Source organism: Schistocerca serialis, chromosome 8 (assembly GCF_023864345.2).
Source record: "Schistocerca serialis cubense isolate TAMUIC-IGC-003099 chromosome 8, iqSchSeri2.2, whole genome shotgun sequence".
Lineage (NCBI taxonomy): Eukaryota > Metazoa > Arthropoda > Insecta > Orthoptera > Acrididae > Schistocerca > Schistocerca serialis.
In genome coordinates this window covers 103,784,228-103,804,820 of record NC_064645.1, presented here as the reverse complement: position 1 = coordinate 103,804,820, position 20,593 = coordinate 103,784,228, and positions in this window count along the sequence as shown.

The following is a 20,593-nucleotide window of genomic DNA, read 5'->3' as shown; positions in this document are numbered from 1 at the left end:
GGAGACGTGTCGTCTTCAGCGATGAGAGTCGCTTCTACCTTGGTGCCAATGATGGTCGTATGCGTGTTTGGCGCCGTGCAGGTGAGCGCCACAATCAGGACTGCATACGACCGAGGCACACAGGGCCAACACCCGGCATCATGGTGTGGGGAGCGATCTCCTACACTGGCCGTACACCACTGGTGATCGTCGAGGGGACACTGAATAGTGCACGGTACATCCAAACCGTCATCGAACTCATCGTTCTACCATTCCTAGACGGGCAAGGGAACTTGCTGTTCCAACAGGACAATGCACGTCCGCATGTATCCCGTGCCACCTAACGTGCTCTAGAAGGTGTAAGTCAACTACCCTGGCCAGCAAGATCTCCGGATCTGTCCCCCATTGAGCATGTTTGGGACTGGATGAAGCGTCGTCTCACGCGGTCTGCACGTCCAGCACGAACGCTGGTCCAACTGAGGCGCCAGGTGGAAATGGCATGGCAAGCCGTTCCACAGGACTACATCCAGCATCTCTACGATCGTCTCCATGGGAGAATAGCAGCCTGCATTGCTGCGAAAGGTGGATATACACTGTACTAGTGCCGACATTGTGCATGCTCTGTTGCCTGTGCCTATGTGCCTGTGGTTCTGTCAGTGTGATCATGTGATGCATCTGACCCCAGGAATGTGTCAATAAAGTTTCCCCTTCCTGGGACAATGAATTCACGGTGTTCTTATTTCAATTTCCAGGAGTGTATATTATTCCAAATTAAAATTATTGAAGACGCTTAAATAAAAAAATTCGAAAGGCGTCTCGATCACGAATAAATATAACTTGTAACACTAAAAAGGCATTTCATTTTATGAAAGAAGTCTTTATATACACTGGTGTATAAAACGAAACGAACATTGTCGAACATGATCCTCTGGTATTCCATGTGTTGCCGTGTGGGGAGGCATAATGTTGCACGGGCATACTGACCCACAAACCTTTTAACACGGTACACTCACTGGTTAAAATTATTGTAACGCTGTACTCCTTCCCCGTTTGTCTTTTCGGGGGTGCTTTCGGCCCTGACTTCATTTTTACGGATTACAATTCGCGACCCCATCGAAGAGCGCAGGTCGAGGAGCTCTTGGAAAGAGAGGTCATCCAGCGAATGGACTAACCTGCCCCTTCCCCCAGCTTAAATCCCATTGAGCATGTCTGTGACACGTTGGGGAGATTAGAACGTCGACATAGACCAACAACCATGCAACAGTTCTCAAGCGCGCTGGTGGAGTTGTGGCTCGCCCTAGTGTAAGAACTCCTTACCATGCTTGTGACCAGCATGGTAGCACATTGCAGAGCGTACATTGCCGTCATGGTCATCACGTACCCTATTAAGAACAACCGCGCCGTCTGTAGTGCCCAAGGGACCACCACAAATCGCGGTGACTTTGACTAAAAGTATCACTTCTGATCGTCTCTTTGCTACCTTCTTAGTATACTGCCGCAATTCTTTCTATGTATGGTTCAAGTTTCATCGTGCATTGTCATTTGGCAGGTGACACATCGTGCGAAAGGAACTTTCGTCCTTAAGTCTTTTCACGCCAGTGTACTTTCTGCGCAAAATGGCCACGTCAGTAAACTTGTTCTTAATTTATTTGCGCATCCTACTCGTTAGCAAACTCTTCTGTTCTTTATGAGACTTCCAGGGTGAGGATATAAATATTCCGTCAAATACAAGTAACGCAGAAATCTGAAGAGTAGCCTGTTTTACTACATTTCTGACTATTTCGTAACATTTCAACAAGCAGTTCCTCAGAAGCTCCTCTTGTTACTATGTGATGACAAGCAGTTTGGAAAGATCACTTGCTCAACATTTACGAAATTGTTTCGTTAATCACAACAGGTTACTTTGCCTTTATATGTGTATCAAATTGAACACCACGTTACTTATTTTCTGACATTTAACTATTTGTAAACTTTTGTTACTCAATCACTGCAAGAAACGTTGAAAATAGTACAGAACTGACTAGATGGGCAGGTACCTGCACTAATATTCGTATTCAGATACGTAAGTAAGTAAACAAGATGTCGTTTCACTTGCAGATTAGATAAATTTTTCATTATGTCTGTTGTTGACCTGTACAAGCGTTAACGCATGTAACTAACCACAAGAGCGATAGTCGAAAAAGTCAGTACAGGTTTTCAGTGGAAACTATATCGTTTAATTGCTCCGTTGTCTTTCACTATGTATCTCTTCAGCTGATTTCTTTCTTTCTTTCTGTAGCCTCAAACAACTGACACATCACTTTTCCACAAACACCATCTCTCAAGATTGTGAATATTACTCTAGGGAGAGCAGCTATTACCGTTTATCAGACCCATCATTGCGATAAAACGCAAAGCTGCACCTTCCAATGGATTGTAAAGGTTCTCAAAGTATATCTACATCTAACCGGATACTCTACAAATCACACTTAAGTGCCTGGCAGTTTCACGATAGTACTCTATTATTTCACTCTCAAAAAGCGCGCGTTAAAAACCAATACCTGTATCTTTCCGTGCGAGCTCTGATTTCCTTATTTTATTCTGATGATCGTTTCTCCCCATGTAGGTCGACGCCAACAGAATATTTCGCGTTCGGAGGAGAAAGTTGGTGACTGAAATTTCGTGAGAAGATTCCGCCGCAACGAGAAATGCCTTTGTTTTGACGATTTCTGCTCCAAATCCTGTATCATGACCATGACACTCTCTCCCCTATTTCTCGATGGTATAAAACATGCTGTCCTCCTTTGACCTTTCTCTAGTAAGAATCCTACACCGCGCAGAAGCGTAGCTAAGAAAAACTAATAGCTCACTTAAGTGACAAACTTTTAAAAAAAATTTAAGAATCACCCATTAAAACTTTCAGACGTATTTCAGTTGATTTTCATATAAATGTGCGTCTGCGTATATATTCGGAAAATCACTGCAGACTGTATGCTAGAGTGTAGTTTTTACTGCACGTTTCATTACAGTTTTCTCGTACTCCATTCATGACTGAAGTACGGGAAGAATGAATACTTTTGTCATTTACTGCTAGCTAATAACGGACTAATTTTACTTTCGCGGTCCAAAAAATTCCGCAAAAAATCTCGCAGAGATATGGCTATGTTAAAATAATGTCTTTATTTTCCGTACTCGTATTGAAAAAAATGGAAGCCGACAGAACAGAAGATGAACCCAATGCAATAAAATAAAAGTGTTTTATTAACACGACTGAAGCGGCAGTAAAAGCAAGACCGTCTAGACTCTGGCTGGTAATAAATTAATATTCACATTCCCGGCAGTTTTGCATATACTCTACGCCCTAACAGCTTAACAGAAATCTAGCTTTTCTACGCTTGATGCGATTAATGTAGCGAAGCGGCTAAAGATTACAGAGGAATGTTTAGCGTGCTGAAGACATTTGCATGATTGATGCGAGGGGCATAAGTAAGTGCTGGATTAGGCAGTCTGTGTTCGCAGATTGTGTTTAGCGTCTCTGTGTGTGCTCAAGAGTGAAAGCGTAGTTAGGTGCATTAGCATAACAGTGCGTGACGGGAGAGCTGCGGAATTAATAGCCGAGCCGTGAGCCCACGCGCACTTAACTGCCAGCTGATGTCTGAGCCTTGGAGCCAATGGTGTAGCCCCTAACACTCCGCGGTTGCGATGACCCGCCCAACACTTCTGTCCGTTGGGTGGATTCACAGTAGGGGCCATGCCAGTCCAAGGTTGAATGAAGACGACTGAACGAAAACTCATCGTATAATCAGGATGCGGCTAATGCACGTTAGGTAGAGTCACAGGTAACTGATTCTCACATTTATAATGGGAGACATTTTCAACACCGAGAACTGGACGGCAAAGTTAGCTCCTACTTACCAAATGTTTATCGAGGATACCTCGCGCAGCGAACAGTCCCAAGTTACTCCAAACGCTTATTTGTTAACAACATAAGAGAAATGATGGATAAACCTCATATAATGTCCACAACGCCGAACGTAAGCCATGACAGTCCTGGAGGAAAGGAAGCTTCTCTGAAAAAATCACCGCGAGGTCCGGAAAAGTCCCAAATCCACCGACAGAGAAATTGAAGCTGCATGTAAGATTGTTTCGGTAAGATTTAGATACGCGTGGGCGTATATTTATTACAGAATTCTTCTACCGATCTTCAAATGCAACCGAAAACTGTGGAGAAAGCTTCAGCTCGCTATTACGTACGTTCCTCGATCACATTGTCAACAATTTAAAGGATAGCAGAAGGTGCTGTAGTACATGTTCATTCGCTCAAAATTAGTTTACGTCAAGCGACCAACTTCAAGTCTTGGATTAACATTACATCAGGTTGAAGTTGAAAGAAGTTTCCTTGGCGTCAAATACATAATTGATTTCAGTAGCAGCATCTTCCAAACATACATGCCACTGTTATATTAAGCACTTTTCATCAATCTCTAACGAAGAGAACACAACAAGCGCCATAACCTGATTTTCCAGAAACTTCGCACAGTGGAATAAGGGTTAAAATAAGCGAATGCATGTGTCGGCTTATCCATAGATACTGGACCATTCCTCAAGAAACGACAGTCAAAGTTTTCGAGGTGCTTTATGTGCCTTTTAGCGGGAAAACCGTCCACTCGGTGGCACGGTCGCTGGAGTCACGGCTTCGCAATTTTGTGTCCCGTGTTCTAAAATCCATTATTATTTTTGCTTTCGATATTTATTTATCTACTCATGTCCGTAGAAGACAACTACATGAATGTTTTTAAATGTATATTGAAATAACTTTATCCATATTTTTCCACTAATTTTATGCGTGTTGAATGAACTAAAAGAAAGAATGATAAAACTATTTGAACTTGTTGTCAGTGAAAACCCTGTAGTGTATCTCGATTTATAATCAACTGCAAGCGCCAGCTTTTGGTTAAGTGGTCGATTATGCGTGGTTTACCGCTAAATTATTGCCAACGCGTGAAATACTCAGCAATGTTAAAAACGTTTCTTTCCCGAGTGGCAATTATACGAAAGAATGTCTGTGACAAAACTGCCTTCGCGCAATGCTCGTGGCGTTCGAGATTTCTATGTTTCGAATGCTTCTACGATCGGTATCATAGAAGGGAATGCACCAAATCTTCCTATATAAGAAGAATATGAATGAAGTATAAGAATAAAATATAAGAATTAACATAAGAATGAAATACAGGAATGACAATTTAATACCAGACACTCATACATTATATAATAAATATATGACATCGTGAAACTCAGTTGTAATTTTACAATTAATATAACATCTTTGTATCCCCTGTCTAGTTAAGAAACAATCGTGTACTAACCTACGGAACTGAATAGATAAACGGAAAAACAAAAAATGAAAACAGTAATCGGGTTTCGAACACGGGGTTCAAAAGTAAGAAGTCACAATGCCAGCACTGCGCCACTAGTTCGGCTGATAGTGTCACTAGCTAAAAGGCATCTAAATTACGTGGAAAACTTTTATCGTCGTTTTGTCAGAGACGATCGGGAATCTGCGGAAAAGTCGAGACAAGTGTTCGCTTATTTTGACCCCTCTTCCACTGAGCAAAGCTGCTAAGAAATGGGGGTTATGGCACTTGCCGTGTTCTCCTCGTAAATGCTATGGTCTAAAGTCGACTTAATCATTCTTTAAAAAAGTTGCAGCATCTGACACGTATACATGAATAATTCGTTTTTTATCACTCACCAAATGCCAAACTTCGCAGCCCATTTCAGTATTCAGCATACTGGTAGGGGATGTTTAAATTAGTTTGTGTTTATATAATTAACTCTGGTGCATAATGCCCGTTCAAGTGGGCGATTAAAACTTCCCTAGTTTGGTGAGCTGCAACAATGTGTTCCGTAATTATTAATCACCCTTATGAATCAATATTTCATATCGTCACTTCTTCGACTGAGGCGTGCTTCGACACACGTCTTTCCGTCCCACTGAGCACTCGACTTGAAAGAAATAGGGCCTAAAACCGAAGCTAACGTTGTTGCAAAATGAATTACTGACGCAACGGGTAATCCAATGACATGCGAGCTTCCAGAACAAAGTACACGGTGCAAATACCTCTCAGGCATTACATAAATTTCATTAGGACTGATCGTGAAGGTCTTAATAAGGAGGAATATCGGTTATTCGACGGAAGAGCGATATGGGGAGAGCTATCGTTGGTTTCTAGGATGTTAGCGATTACTTGGTTGTACACCTTCGTTGCTCCTTCGAATACATTTTTTTATTTTTTTTGGTTTATAATCAAAATTGACAGTAAACATACCGGGGATACAGAATGTAATTGTTACGTATTTCACCCTCCAAGTGATCTCACTAGTTTTATCGATCTCGCCAGAAATTTCATGCGGTATACGGGATACAATTCGGACACGGCCGCTATAACCGAGAAAAAGCATAGATCCGAACTCACAACACATCTACACGAACGCAACTACTGAGTTACAGGTTGGCGGCAACGGCTACTAGTCACCCTGGGTAGACTCAAGGAAGGCCAAACGCGCTAAGAATTTTAATAGTTTACTTCATACTAAGCGGGTACTTCTTCCGTGATGAATCGGACCTGAGAATAAGCAAACGTGGAGGGGGTGACTAAAAAACGAATCAAACATGATCCACGATGAAATAAATACAGAAATCAAATAAATTACTCTGGAGTGGGGAAGTGAAACCGAATCTCGTGGAGTGGTACCCGTCGATAGTTAACTGGGAACAAGTGCAGGGTACTACCAGACAAAGCTCCAACACAGAAATCATCACTAACTTTAATGGAATCAGACAGAAAACGGCTACAATCGGCTCAGAAATACACGGGGAATTTGTTAATAAACCGGAACTTAAGCAATAACAGTTGCTAGCGGTGGACTTGGAAACCGCGTGGAGAGTGTTACCAGACAAAACTACTGCGAGTTTTAACAAAATAAACTATGACTGAATTAATTAAATTGACTGAAAAAATTTACGTTCACACTAGTTACGACGAAGCAAGAGCATCAAGGGCACCAGCTCTTGATAGTGAATGTCTATAACAGTTTGGCTCCTACCACTGGTTTCAGGACTAGTACATGGGGCAATCACCCAGATTCACTTCCCAAAGCAAATTACAGAGAATTAATCAAAATTACCGGTCATTGTGACTCTTCCCTATTACATACAAACCCGAGGAAATGTACTAATTGATTGTATCACTAACTTACACATTCTGATATCGTATTCCACAACAGGATAGACGCTGTAACAAAGCTCAGATGAACATGCCCAAGAAGTTAGATTGACTAGGAATCTAGGCTGGACATGCTCTTGTGGCTACACCTATAAATGTGTAAACACGCGTCGCACACACAATCGTTCATAATTTTTTTTGAGTCATCAGTCTTCTGACTGCTTTGATGCGGAATGCCACGAATTTCTCTCCTGTGCCAATCTTTCATCTCAGAGTAGCACTTGCAACCTACGTCCTCAATTATTTGCTGAATGTATTCCAATCTGTCTCTTCCTCTACAGTTTTGCCCTCTACAGCTCCCTTTAGTACCATAGTAGTCATTCCCTGGTGTTTTAACAGATGTCCTATCATACTGTCCCTTCTTCTTGTCAGTGTTATCAACATATTCCCTTCCTCTCCGATTCTGCGCAAAACCACCTCATGCCTTACCTTATCAGTCCACCTAATTTTCAACATACATCTGTAGCACCACGTCTCAAATGCATCCCACAGTCCATGTTTCACTACCATACAATGCTGTGCTCCAGGCGTACATTCTCAGAAATGTCTTTCTGAAATTGAGGCCTATGTTTGATACTAGTAGACTTCTCTTGGCTAGGAATTCTTTTTGGCCAGAGCTAGTCTGCTTCTGGTGTTCTCCTTGCTTCGTCCGTCATTGGTTATTTTGTTGCCTAGGTAGCAGAATTCCTTAACTTCATCTACTTCATGACCATCAATTCTGATGTTAGGTCTCTCGCTGTTCTCAATTCTGCTACTTCTCATTACTTTCGTCTTTCTTTGATTTACTGTTAGTCCATTTTCTGCACTCATTACACTGTTCATTTCATCCTGCAATTCTTATTCACTTTCACTCAGAATAACAATGCCATTAGCGAATCATATCATTGATATGCTTTCACCTTGAATTTTAATCCAACTCCTGCACCTTTTTTTATTTCCATCATTGATCTTCGATATGCAGATTGAATAGTAGTGGTGAAAGGCTACATCCGTGCTTTACATCCTTTTTAATCCGAGCTCTTCGTTCTTGGTCGTTCACTCGTATTATTCCCTCTTGGCTCTTGTACGTATTGTATCTTATCCGTCTCTCCCTACAGTCTACCCTTATTTTTCTCAGAATTCCGAAGATCATTTTACAATGTCGAATGCTTTTTCCATGTCGACAAACCCTATGAACGTGTCTTTATTTTTTTTTAGTCTTACTTCCGTTATCAACCGTAACGTCAGAATCCCCTCTCTGGTGTTTTTACCTTTCCTAAAGCCAAACAGACCGTCATCTGACACATCCTCAGTTATCTTTTCCATTCTTTTGTGTATTACTCTCGTCAGCAGCTTGGATGCATGAGCTATTAAGCAGTAATTCTCGCACTTGTCAACTTTTGCAGTCTTCGCAAATGTATGGATGATATTATTTCGAAAGTCAGATGGTATGAGGCCTGATTCACATTCTACACACCAACGCGAGTAGTCGTTTTGTTACCACTTCCCCCATTAATTTTACAAATTCTGACGGAGTGTTATCTATCCCTTCTGCCTTATTTGATCTTACGTCGTCCAAATCTCTTTTACATTCTGATTATAATACTGTATCCCCCATCTCTTCTAAAGTGTGTCCTGTTTCTTCTCCTATCACAACAGGTAAAACTCCCCCTCATAGAGGCCTTCAATGTACTCTTTCCATCGTACACGAAGGACACTAAAGGAAGGGCCAGGGGAGCAGACAGAATGTATACTAGTAAATAAATGAAACACATTGCCCATTTTTTCTCCACATCGTGTTGGTCCGCAGACCAGCAAACGCACACCAACCATTTCTTCACATTTTACAGTAAAATTTATTAAATTAAGCGATTTTTTAAAGAATTTAACAGCTTATATATAGTTAAAATAATTTAGAAAGGAGGTGTAATGAATGTTGGTGACGTTCGTAGCACTGCTGAAAAACATTTGCTGACAAAAAAAGGTCGATTCTGTTTTTGTATTAACAGATGGTGTTTTGTTTACTGTCAACCTAACCAAGAATGGACGCTGTTTATTGATTCATCCAGAACTAGTTTAAAGGCTGTTTTATTACCAATGGTAACACGTATGCATCTATACCTGTTGGACATTCTGTGCATATGAAAGAAAGCACTTTGTTCTCAGTACAATGTCTAATCGTCCTTGTAAAAACTCTTCTGACAGTTTTTGTTATATTTGTGGTGAATTTGTGATTAAAAACACCAAGAAACATTACAGACTTTGTGAAAAATGTTTATATATCATACTTTGGATCTAAACTTGGTGATCAAGATAAATCTTGGGCGCCACATAAGGTATGTTATGTGTCTGTTGAAGATCTGAGAAAATGGTCGAAAAAGGAGAAAAAAAAGCCTTTAGATATGCAGTTCCTATGATACGGGTGGAGCCAAGAAATCATTCCGATGATTGCTACTTTTTCAGTGTTTATATTACTGGTCATAAATCGAAAAACAAGGAGGTAATAATCTACCCTAACTTACCGTCCGACATCCGACCAGTAGGGAATGGTGTAGATTTGTCGGTTCCTGAACTACCAGATGGTTTAAATTGTATTCCAACAGAAGTATTTTCTGATGTACAATCTGATTTACATGAACTAGATGCTGATGAATTCCACTGTAATACAGAAAGTCTAGAGCCCAAATTGTTTACTCAGACCGAGCATAATGATTTGGTTAGATATCTGGGCTTAACGAAAAAAAAAGCTGAAGTGCTTGGCCCTAGGTTAAAAGAAAAGAACTTATTGGCAGTTGGAACCAGCATATACATGTATAGAAAGACAGAGCAGCAATTTTCCAAGTTTTTTTCAACAAGAAGGGGATTTAGTGTACTGCTCAGACATTCCCAGTCTGATGAATGAGTTTGGTATTGAATACAAAAAGGAAGAATGGAGGCTGTTTATTGATTCATCCAGAAGTAGTTTAAAGGCTGTTTTATTACCAATGGTAACACGTATGCATATATACCTGTTGGACATAATGTGCATATGAAAGAAAACTATGGAAGCCTAGAAAAAGTGCTAAATAAAACAGGCTGTTCTGCTCATGGTTGGATGATATGTGGCGGTCTAAAAGTAACACGCATGCTCCTTGGTCAGCAACGTGGCTTTACCATATTTCCATGTTTCTTGTGTGTATGGGAAGTAGGGCTATGGATCAACACTGGTGCAGAAAGAACTGGTCTGTGAGGGAGTCTTTAAAACCTGGTCAGAAGAACATTCTACGCAAAAACCTTGTAGACCCAAAAAAGTACTCCTACCACTTCTACATATAAAGTTAGGTCTAATGAAACAGTTTGTAAAGGCTTTGCCTAAAGAAGTACCATGTTTTATGTATTTCTGCCAAAAGTTTCCACACCTTTCAGAAGCTAAACTAAAAGAAGGCATCTTTGTCGGACCTGACATTAGAAAATTGATGTTTGATGTTAATTTTTAATCCACAATGACCTTAAATGAGAAAGAAGCATGGGCATCTTTCAAGCAAGTCGTTATAAAGTTCTTGGGACATGAAAAAGACCCAGAATATGTTTCTATTATAGTTACAGTGTTCAAGAAGATTAAAACTTTAGGATGTTTAATGAGCCTGAAAGTTCACTTTGTGTACAGTCACCTTGATTACTTCCCGGACAATATGGGAGATGTTAGTGAGGAGCAAGGAGAGCGTTTTCACCAGGACATTGAAGTGATGGAGAAACGCTACCAAGGCCGCTGGAGTACCAACATGATGGGGGCTACCGTTGGTCACTTCACCGAGAAGTTCAGCAAGCGACTCATCGTAGAAAAAGCTACACAAGACGCTTGAAAGAAAAAAGAGAAAGAAAATACAAACCAATTCCAGCTGACAAGTGAAACCTCTTTTAACACATATTATTGTTTTTAGTAGCTTACTGCAAATACAAACCAAGCTTGTGACGTAACAAAGCGTTTCATTAATTTCCCCGTTTACTGTATAGCGCAGGATTTTTATACTATATAATAAAAAAGCATACTGCCCGAAAACTATGGGTGCCACAAAAAACTAAGGCTGGATTTGAATTCAGCTCATAAAAGTCTTTAAAGATCAGATATCAAAGTAAAAAAAATTTTTTTAGTTGGCCTGTGATAATGTATTTGGACGTATCGAAGAAACATGATTTATCTGAACAGGCGATGCCTTTTCATTAATCCACGATCTAAGCTCGATGATTCCGAGTCGCTTTAGTCGTAATAAACAGTGTAGCTGGTTCAATGTGGGATCTCGAGTGAGTCATCTACTGTGCGGCCCCATGTTCATAAATGTGCACTGACAAGTGTGGTCCGAAACACTTGTACCTACACCAGCACTCTACTCTCTTCACTCGTTTCACATAGGTTGCCGTCAAAGTTACTTTACGGAGTGGGCAAGCCGGCGGTTTCCACGTTCTGTTCAGTGCCTTGTCGCCTACTTAGAGTTTTAGCTAGAATCTCACGACAGTAGCACGCGAACAGTCGGCCGACCATCTTCGCCATTCCCCTGATGCCGAGCCGTAAGAATGTGCCCTTTGTCAGAGTCAGTGAATTTTCCCACGTGCGACACGTATCGTTATTAGAATCATTCTCCATTCGTCTCTGTTCTGGTTGCATACTTTTCTTACTGCGTCACTTGCCGGCGGCATTCAGTATTGCGATGGACACTGGTACTAATGTTTTGGCTCGTCTATGTATTGCAGCAGCTTTTGGTGGTTCGTTAATACTTCTAACCTGTGCACCACTGTGCAGGAGATAAACCATCTGACTGGTATAGTTACAGCTTTATAAGAGAAAAAGCAAAACAATAAACTGGTATACCAACCGAGCTGCCCAAGCACGACTCACACCCCGTCCTCACAGCTTTACTTCTGCCAGTACCTCGTCTCCTACCTTCCAAACTTCACAGAAGCTCTCCTGCGAACTTTGCAGAACTAGCACTCCTGAAAGATAGGATATTGCGGAGACATGGCTTAGGCAAAGGTCCCGAGTTCGAGTCTCGGTCCGGCACACAGTTTTAATCTGCCATAAAGTTTCATACCAGCGCACACTGCGCTGCAGAGTGAAAATCTCATTCTCGAATAAACTGGTAGCCAAGATCGCAGGAATTCTTTTTATTCCATGATCACCGGTTTCGGCGAAACTAAAGCCGCCATCATCGGATCTAGGAAGGACAGAAAACGCTATAAAAGTGGTTTTTTTTTTAATTTTGTGAATTGCAGCATCACCAGCCTTCTAAAAGCGGGCTTAGATTCTACTTTTATTACATGTATACATATAAATTTAGTAATATACCTTAGGACACATACAGGTTACAACATCAACGCAAACAATGGTGATATTAAAAGTTGCCTATAACAAGCAGGCCTTACAAAATTGTCGTAAGTAACACATATGCGTCCAAGAGAGATGACATTATAAATGTTACGTGTCTCCATCACATACAAGGGCGAGCTAGGTACTACCGAACTCCGGCTCTGTTCTTACACTACAGGCCGCGCCGCGAGATGGCGCTAGCAGAAGAGGCGCCAATGAATGTCACAGCTCGCGTCATAATGGGCTCTGCGTGTGTGGTAACACTGCGTCATTAGGGCTTGTACATAATTCTAGAGATTACTGTATCACATAAACATATACAAAACTTATGAAAGCTGCAGACCTACACAATTGTACATCTGGCTGGTCACATAAACGACATATCGAAAAGCAAACGCAAATTTCATGAGAACTGCGGAATTTACGGTAATCTCTAGAATTATGTACAAGCCCAAATGACGTAGTGTTACCACACACGCAGAGCCTGTTATGACGCGAGCTGTGACATTCACTGGTGCCTCTTCTGCTAGTGCGGTAGTACCTAGCTTGTGCTTGAATGTGATGGAGACAATTAACATTTATAATGTCATCTCTCTTGGACGCATATGTGCTACTTACGACAATTTTGTAAGGCCTGCGTGTTATAGGCAACTATTAATATCACCATTGTTTGTCTTGATGTTGTAACCTGTATGTCTCCTAATGTATGTAACTAAATTTATATGTATACATGTAATATAAGTGGAATCTAAGCCCACTTTTATACTGTTTTCTGTCCTCCCTAGACCCGATGATGGCGGCTTTAGTTTCGCCGAAACCGGTATTTATGGAATAAAAAGAATTCCTGCGATCTTGGCTATCCGTTTATTATTTTACAAGCATCTAGATCGCTTCCCCATGAGCACAAGGTGCTCCGTACAAAAGAGAAAAAGTGACGCGATATCGCGCGAAACAAGACTAAAAGCTTTCCCTGGAAGGATGTCCATGTTGAAACTGCGGTTTGAATTCGTGATAAGGTTCTATGGGAGCAAACTGCTAAGGCCATCGGTCCCTAGGCCTACACACTATTACTTAAACTAACTTTCGCTAAGGACAACACACGCACTCATGCCCGAGGTAAGACTCGAACCTCCGACGGGGGGAATAAAACTGCGGTTTTAGTAACAGTGACCACCAAGGTACAAAGAGCAACTGAGACAAGTAGAAGGATTTATATATGCAGCAAACTAAAAGAGGCAGGTGTATAAGGAACGCGGAACATTTAGCTCAGGAGAGGTGGCTGTAGAAAAACTGTCGTTCAGGTTTAGACGACTAGTTGACCTGCACTTGGTGGTTACGTACCTAATAGAACAGTTCGTGAAGGGAGACACCCTCAATTGTATACAAAAGAAATCTTGTGAAGAAGCAGAGATCTCTGCTCAACAACTGTCAAACAAAGAACATGGCTAACGACAGGGAGATACTGTATGAAACCCAATTACTTGTCGAGACGAAAATGCATGAAAATGACCAACATCGCAAAATATTTCCGAAACATCTTTGACAAACGCGAAAGAAATTCATGTGATACGTAAAGACTGTCAGTGGCACAACAGTAAGTGTCCATAAACTAGTACTTGAAGCAGGAACTGCAAATTAACAGAGATAATAAGTCATTAAAAACCTACAAATGCGAGGCATGCAGTCATACAACTATTTTTTAGGGTTCCGTACGTCAATCGGTAAAAGCGCACCCCTTACAAGATCACTTTGTTGTACGTCTGTCTCCGTTTGTTAAAACCCCATTTCGTCAGATGCTGTGTTCTTCGACCCGTTGACGGTGTAAAAATTTAAGCTTCTAATTGGACGAAGTCAAAAGATAGAGAAACGGGTAGAGGTATCAATTTGAATGCGGCAATGTGGATTGACGGTGGAAATCTCTGACCTCCTCTCCACAAAACCAACCTATGGATTCGCGCCTCATTAATATGGGACAGTAAGGGATGCTTTTCTGCATAGTAGTTTGAAGTTTTCATATAACAAGAGGAAGTTCGAGTGTTGCTACAATTTCTTAGCATCTTTCTTATCTGTATTATGAGGCAGAATTAGGCCCCATAATCCTAGGCTGATATATGGCGCTTGGTTGACCCTTGCTATTGGAGTATCACCCCTTCCTCAGTGGTCTTTTCCAAGTCTCGCTCTAGTCACCATAGTAGCCTAAGAGGATCGGGCCTAATTCCGTCGACTGACGCGTAGCTACAATACTTTCGTCCTGTACACGTGTGGGGATGGTGAAATTTTTCGCAATGAGGGGTCGAACATTAATTACGTGAATCTGTCTGCCTTATTAACAGAATTTTAACCAATTCACACATGTCTGAAACGCAGAAGTGGTGGACGTAAGAAAACTCACAAAAAACGTGTTTTTCGCACGTAAAATCCGATTGAAGCTGTATCTTTGAAAGCGAGTTTCAACTGTATTGTAAGAATGAACTTTTTGTTAATCTGATTCACTTAGAACCGTTTCTCTGCATTCAGTTCGTGTAAGAACGAATTTAATGTGCTACATTTAGCTCAACATTAAACCATCGTCTCTCGACAACGGATAAAAATTACTGAATAGAAATAATTTCACTTTATCCATTTATCTATCTTCGTGCAAAGTTTGAACCCATTCGTACAAGTTCAAAGCATAGTAGTGACGCGCTTCAAAAATCTCCTAGAGGAACGCGATTTTTTTACATAAAATCCAAAAGACGCAATTTTTTTCAAACGGTTAAAACATGTCTTAGTTCAAGCTCCGACACACCGTGCACCTATTTCGAATCATCATTCTCACTTCAGTCCTGAGTTATTGAAGGGTTTTTGCACGTAAAAACCCAACTGCCGAATTTGGCGTACTGTTAAACCGCATGTTCCGCAGGAAGAGCTATTGCACTTGTCATTTGTGACTGTGCGGTGTATTCACAAGCACTTTTATCCTCGGTCCGTTCTTCTTTGAAAGAACACACCCAGAGAGCTTGTCAGGTGTACCGTGACGCCTGAGCATTAGCTACGCCTCCTTGTACAGCGGAGTGCAGCTGTGTGGAAGCTTTGGTGAAAATCTTTCAATAGCCAAAATCACATAAATCTGTCTTTATTTTTGACAACCGGTTTCGATAAATCCATCTCTTATCTTCTAGTGTTACAAAACGTGTCCATTGTAAGTAAGAACTGTCATTATGGTGGATAAAGTATAGCGCATTATACAAAGGTTTCTCAGAAACAAAACATTTGCAGTTAAAAACACCTTGTACGTATGGATACGGCTAATTATCTGTGAGCCCTACGTATACGGACATGGCGATGTGCACAAAGCGCTTTTTATCTGTAAGTGTTTTATTTCTATCAAACCTTTGCATAGCGTGCTGTATTTTATCCGCCATAATGACAACATGGCATGAGGTTATTACTCACAACGAACACGTTTTGTAAAATAATATTTTTGAGGGCCAGAAGATGACATTCGAAACGATTGTCAAAAATGAAGATGAATTTATGCGATCTTGGCCACTGAAAGTTTTTTACGAAGTAAAGCAGATCGCTTCTACTAATTTCTCATCACAAGTGAATTCAATCAGAACGTGTGGAAACCACTGTTTTCATGTAAGATGGGACAACACCTCATATCGCTCGCATTGTGAAAGCTCTGCTTAATACAACCTTCCACGAAAGCGTTATCTCCAGCGGTTTTCCAGATCCGTGACCTGCAGGGTTACCTGATCTCAATCCTCGTGACTTCTGGCTTTGGGGATATCTAAAAGAATGCATTTACTATATCTAAAACAACGTATTTACCAGGGCCACGTTCAGTCTCCGCCTGATCTGAAGGCCAGTATACAGCAAAACGCTGCTCAGATTCCACCGGAACTGCTGTGAGCAACCGTTGATACATCGTTTTACGGATGAAGCATCTCGTAGACATCTCCGTTGCTCGTAGTGAACAAACTGTGTAAACGGCGGTTAATACAAAAATCAACATCTTTCCCACTTGTTTGACCTTTCCTGCTCAGTTCCGTTCCTATCCATTATACAGGGCGTTACAAAAAGGTACGGCCAAACTTTCAGGAAACATTCCTCACACACAAATAAAGAAAAGATGTTATGTGGACATGTGTCCGGAAACGCTTAATTTCCATGTTAGAGCCCATTTTAGTTTCGTCAGTATGTACTGTACTTCCTCGATTCACCGCCAGCTGGCCCAATTGAAGGAAGGTAATGTTGACTTCGGTGCTTGTGTTGACATGCGACTCATTGCTCTACAGCACTAGCATCAAGCACATCAGTACGTAGTATCAACAGGTTAGTGTTCATCACGAACGTGGTTTTCCAGTCAGTGCAATGTTTACGAATGCGGAGTTGGCAGATGCCCATTTCATGTATGGATTAGTACGGGGCAATAGCCGTTGAGCGGTATGTTTGTATCGAGACAGATTTCCAGAACGAAGGTGTCCCGACAGGAAGACGTTCGAAACAATTGATCGGCGTCTTAGGGAGCACGGATCATTCCAGCCTATGACTCGCGACTGGGGAAGACCTAGAACGACAAGGACACCTACAATGGATGAGGCAATTCTTCGTGCAGTTGACGATAACCCTAATGTCAGCGTCAGAGAAGCTGCTGCTGTACAGGTAACGTTGACCACGTCACTGTATGGAGAGTGCTACGGGAGAACCAGTTGTTTCCGTACCATGTACAGCGTGTGCAGGCACTATCAGCAGCTGATGGACCTCCACGGGTACACGTCTGCGAATGGTTCATCCAACAATGTGTCAATCCTCATTGCAGTGCAAATGTTCTCTTTACGGCTGAGGCTTCATCCCAACGTGATCAAATTGTAAATTTTCACAATCAACATGTGTGGGCTGACGAGAATCCGCACGCAATTGTGCAATCACGTCATCAACACAGATTTTCTGTGAACGTTTAAGGGCAGGCATTGTTGGTGATGTCTTGATTGGACCCCATGTTCTTCCACCTACGCTCAATGGAGCACGTTATCATGATTTCATACGGGATACTCTACCTGTGCTGCTAGAACATGTGCCTTTACAAGTACGACACAACATGTGGTTCATGCACGATGGAGCTCCTGCACATTTCAGTCGAAATGTTCGTACGCTTCTCAACAACTGATTCGGTGACCGATGGATTGGTAGAGGCGGACCAATTCCAGCCTCCACGCTCTCCTGACCTCAACCCTCTTGACTTTCATTTAAGGGGGCATTTGAAAGCTCTTGTCTACGCAACCCCGGTACCAAATGTAGAGACTCTTCGTGCTCGTATTGTGGACGGCTTTGATACAATACGCCATTCTTCAGGGCTGCATCAGCGCATCAGGGATTCCATGCGACGGAGGGTGGATGCATGCATCCTCGCTAACGGAGGACATTTTGAACATTTCCTGTAACAAAGTGTTTGAAGTCACGCAGGTACGTTCTGTTGCTGTGTGTTTCCATTCCATGATTAATGTGATTTGAAGAGAAGTAATAAAATGAGCTCTAACATGGAAAGTAAGCGTTTCCGGACACATGTCCACATAACATATTTTCTTTCTTTGTGTGTGAGGAATGTTTCCTGATAGTTTGGCCGTATCTTTTTGTAACACCCTGTATATATTGTATAAATATTTCCATACGTCTATCTTGCATTCACAGCGCCACATTTGCATCTTGTGGCCATAATTGAAATTTCTTTTTCAGACGTATATCGGTTCTACATCTACATCTACATGGTTACTCTCCAATTCACACTTATGTGCCTGGTAGAGGGTTCATCGAACCATTTTCATACTACTTCTCTATCATTCCACTCTCGAATGGCGCGTGGGAGAAAGGAACTCCTAAATCTTTCCGTTCGAGCTCTAATTTCTGTTATTTTATTACGATGATCATTTCTCTCTACGTAGGTGGGTGTCAACAAAATATTTACGCATTCGGAAGAGAAAGTTGGTAATTGAATTTTCTTTAATAGATCTCGCCGCAAAGAAAACCGCCTTTGTTTCAGTGACTGCCACCCCAACTCGCGTATCATATCAGTGATAATCTTACCTCTGTTGTGCGATAACATGAAACGAGCTGCCCTTCTTTGCACTTTTTCGAAGTCCTCCGTCAGTCCTATCTGGTAAGGATCCCATACCGCGCAGCAATATTCAAGCAGAGGACGGACAAGTGTAATGTAGGCTGTCTCTTTAGTGGGTTTGTCGCATCTTCTAAGTTTGGCCTTCTTCAGAATATTATCTATGTGGTCTTTCCAGTTTAAGTTGCTCGTAATTGTAATTCCTAGCTATCTAGTCGACTTGACAGCCCTTAGATTTGTGCGATTTATCGTATACCCTAAATTTCTTTTAGTACACATGTGGATGACTTCGCACTTTCCTTTGTTTAGAATTAATTACCACTTTTCGCACCATACAACTCTCTAGATCATTTTGTAATTAGAATTGATCGTCTGATGATTTTACTAGACGATAAATTACAATCTAAGGGGGCTGTTCAGATTATCACCTACATCATTTTTGTAAATCAGGGACTGCAGAGGGACTATGACACTACCTCGCGGAACGCCAGATATCACTTCTGCCCGAGTTCGAGGCTCGGTCTGGCACACAGTTTTAATCTGCCAGGAAGTTTCATATCAGCGCACACTCCGCTGCAGAGTGAAAATCTCATTCTGGAAACATCGCCCAGGCTGTGGCTAAGCCATGTCTCCGCAGTATGCTTTCTTTCAGGAGTGCTAGTTCTGCAAGGTTCGCAGGAGAGCTTCTGTAAAGTTTGGAAGGTAGGAGACGAGATACTGGCAGAAGTAAAGCTGTGAGGAGCGGGCGTGAGTCGTGCTTCGGTAGTTCAGATGGTAGAGCACTTGCCCGCGAAAGGCAAAGGTCCCGAGTTCGAGTCTCGGTCGGGCACACAGTTTTAATCCGCCAGGAAGTTTCATATCATCGCACACTCCGCTGCAGAGTGAAAATCTCATTCTTAAAACTTTCATATTTCTTTAAGTACTACACGAATATGCAATAAAAAATGGGGGCTCCTATTTTTAAAAAACGCAGATGATATCCGTTTGACCTATGGCAGCGCCATCTAGCGGGTCAACCATAGCGCCATCCTGTTTCCCCCTTCAAGCTAGACGAGTTTCGTTCTTGGTAGTTGTTTTGTTTGATGCTTATTTCGTGAGCTATTTGGCCCGGTCACTACCAGTGGACCACCCTGTATAAGTAAGGACTCAGTATGTGTCGGGAGGACGACGGTTCAATCCCGCGTCCGGCCATCCTGATTTAGGTTTTCTGTGATTTCCTTAAATCGCTCCAGGCATATGCCGGGATGGCTCCTTTGAAAGGGCACGGCCGACTTCCTTCCCCATCCTTCCCTAATCCGATGAGACCGATGACCTCGCTGTCTGGTCTCCTTCCCCAAACAACCCAACCTCAGTATGTGTCGTCCGCTGATCGCGTCCGGATACTTTACAACAATTTCCAAATTAATTTCTCGAAGGATAAAGCTGTAGTTGGATGAATAGAGGCAAATACCCAAGTGATGCAGGTAAATGGCATACATACGACATTATATACTTCTTTTGTTGGAGCAGGAGTAGTGAAAATGTATTCAGGTCTTAAATATGGAAATATTAGAGTGAACTTAGTAAATGTACTAACCGCTTAAAAGACCCCTCTCGCAAAATCCGGCTCATGCCCAACGAATAAAAAGCTCACAGTTGCTGCTGCTTGACACGCGAGCTCGTTCCTGGAACACTTTATGGGCACACGAAACGGGTACGGGGACATTTATCAGCGCGCTCGCAAATCGTTTCTTTTACTCCCTTTAGAATGACCTACATGAAAGGGACACACGCCGCCTTAGCTCCGGAATAATAATCAGCTGCGGAATAGAGCGACAAATAACGCTGTGTTTCTCCGTGTATTTTTTAGTCGGTTTTACTCTTTTTCTTCTCCTGCTCTTTCCCCTTTAGCACGTGATGTATAGTTAAAACAGCAGTAATCAGAGACTATAT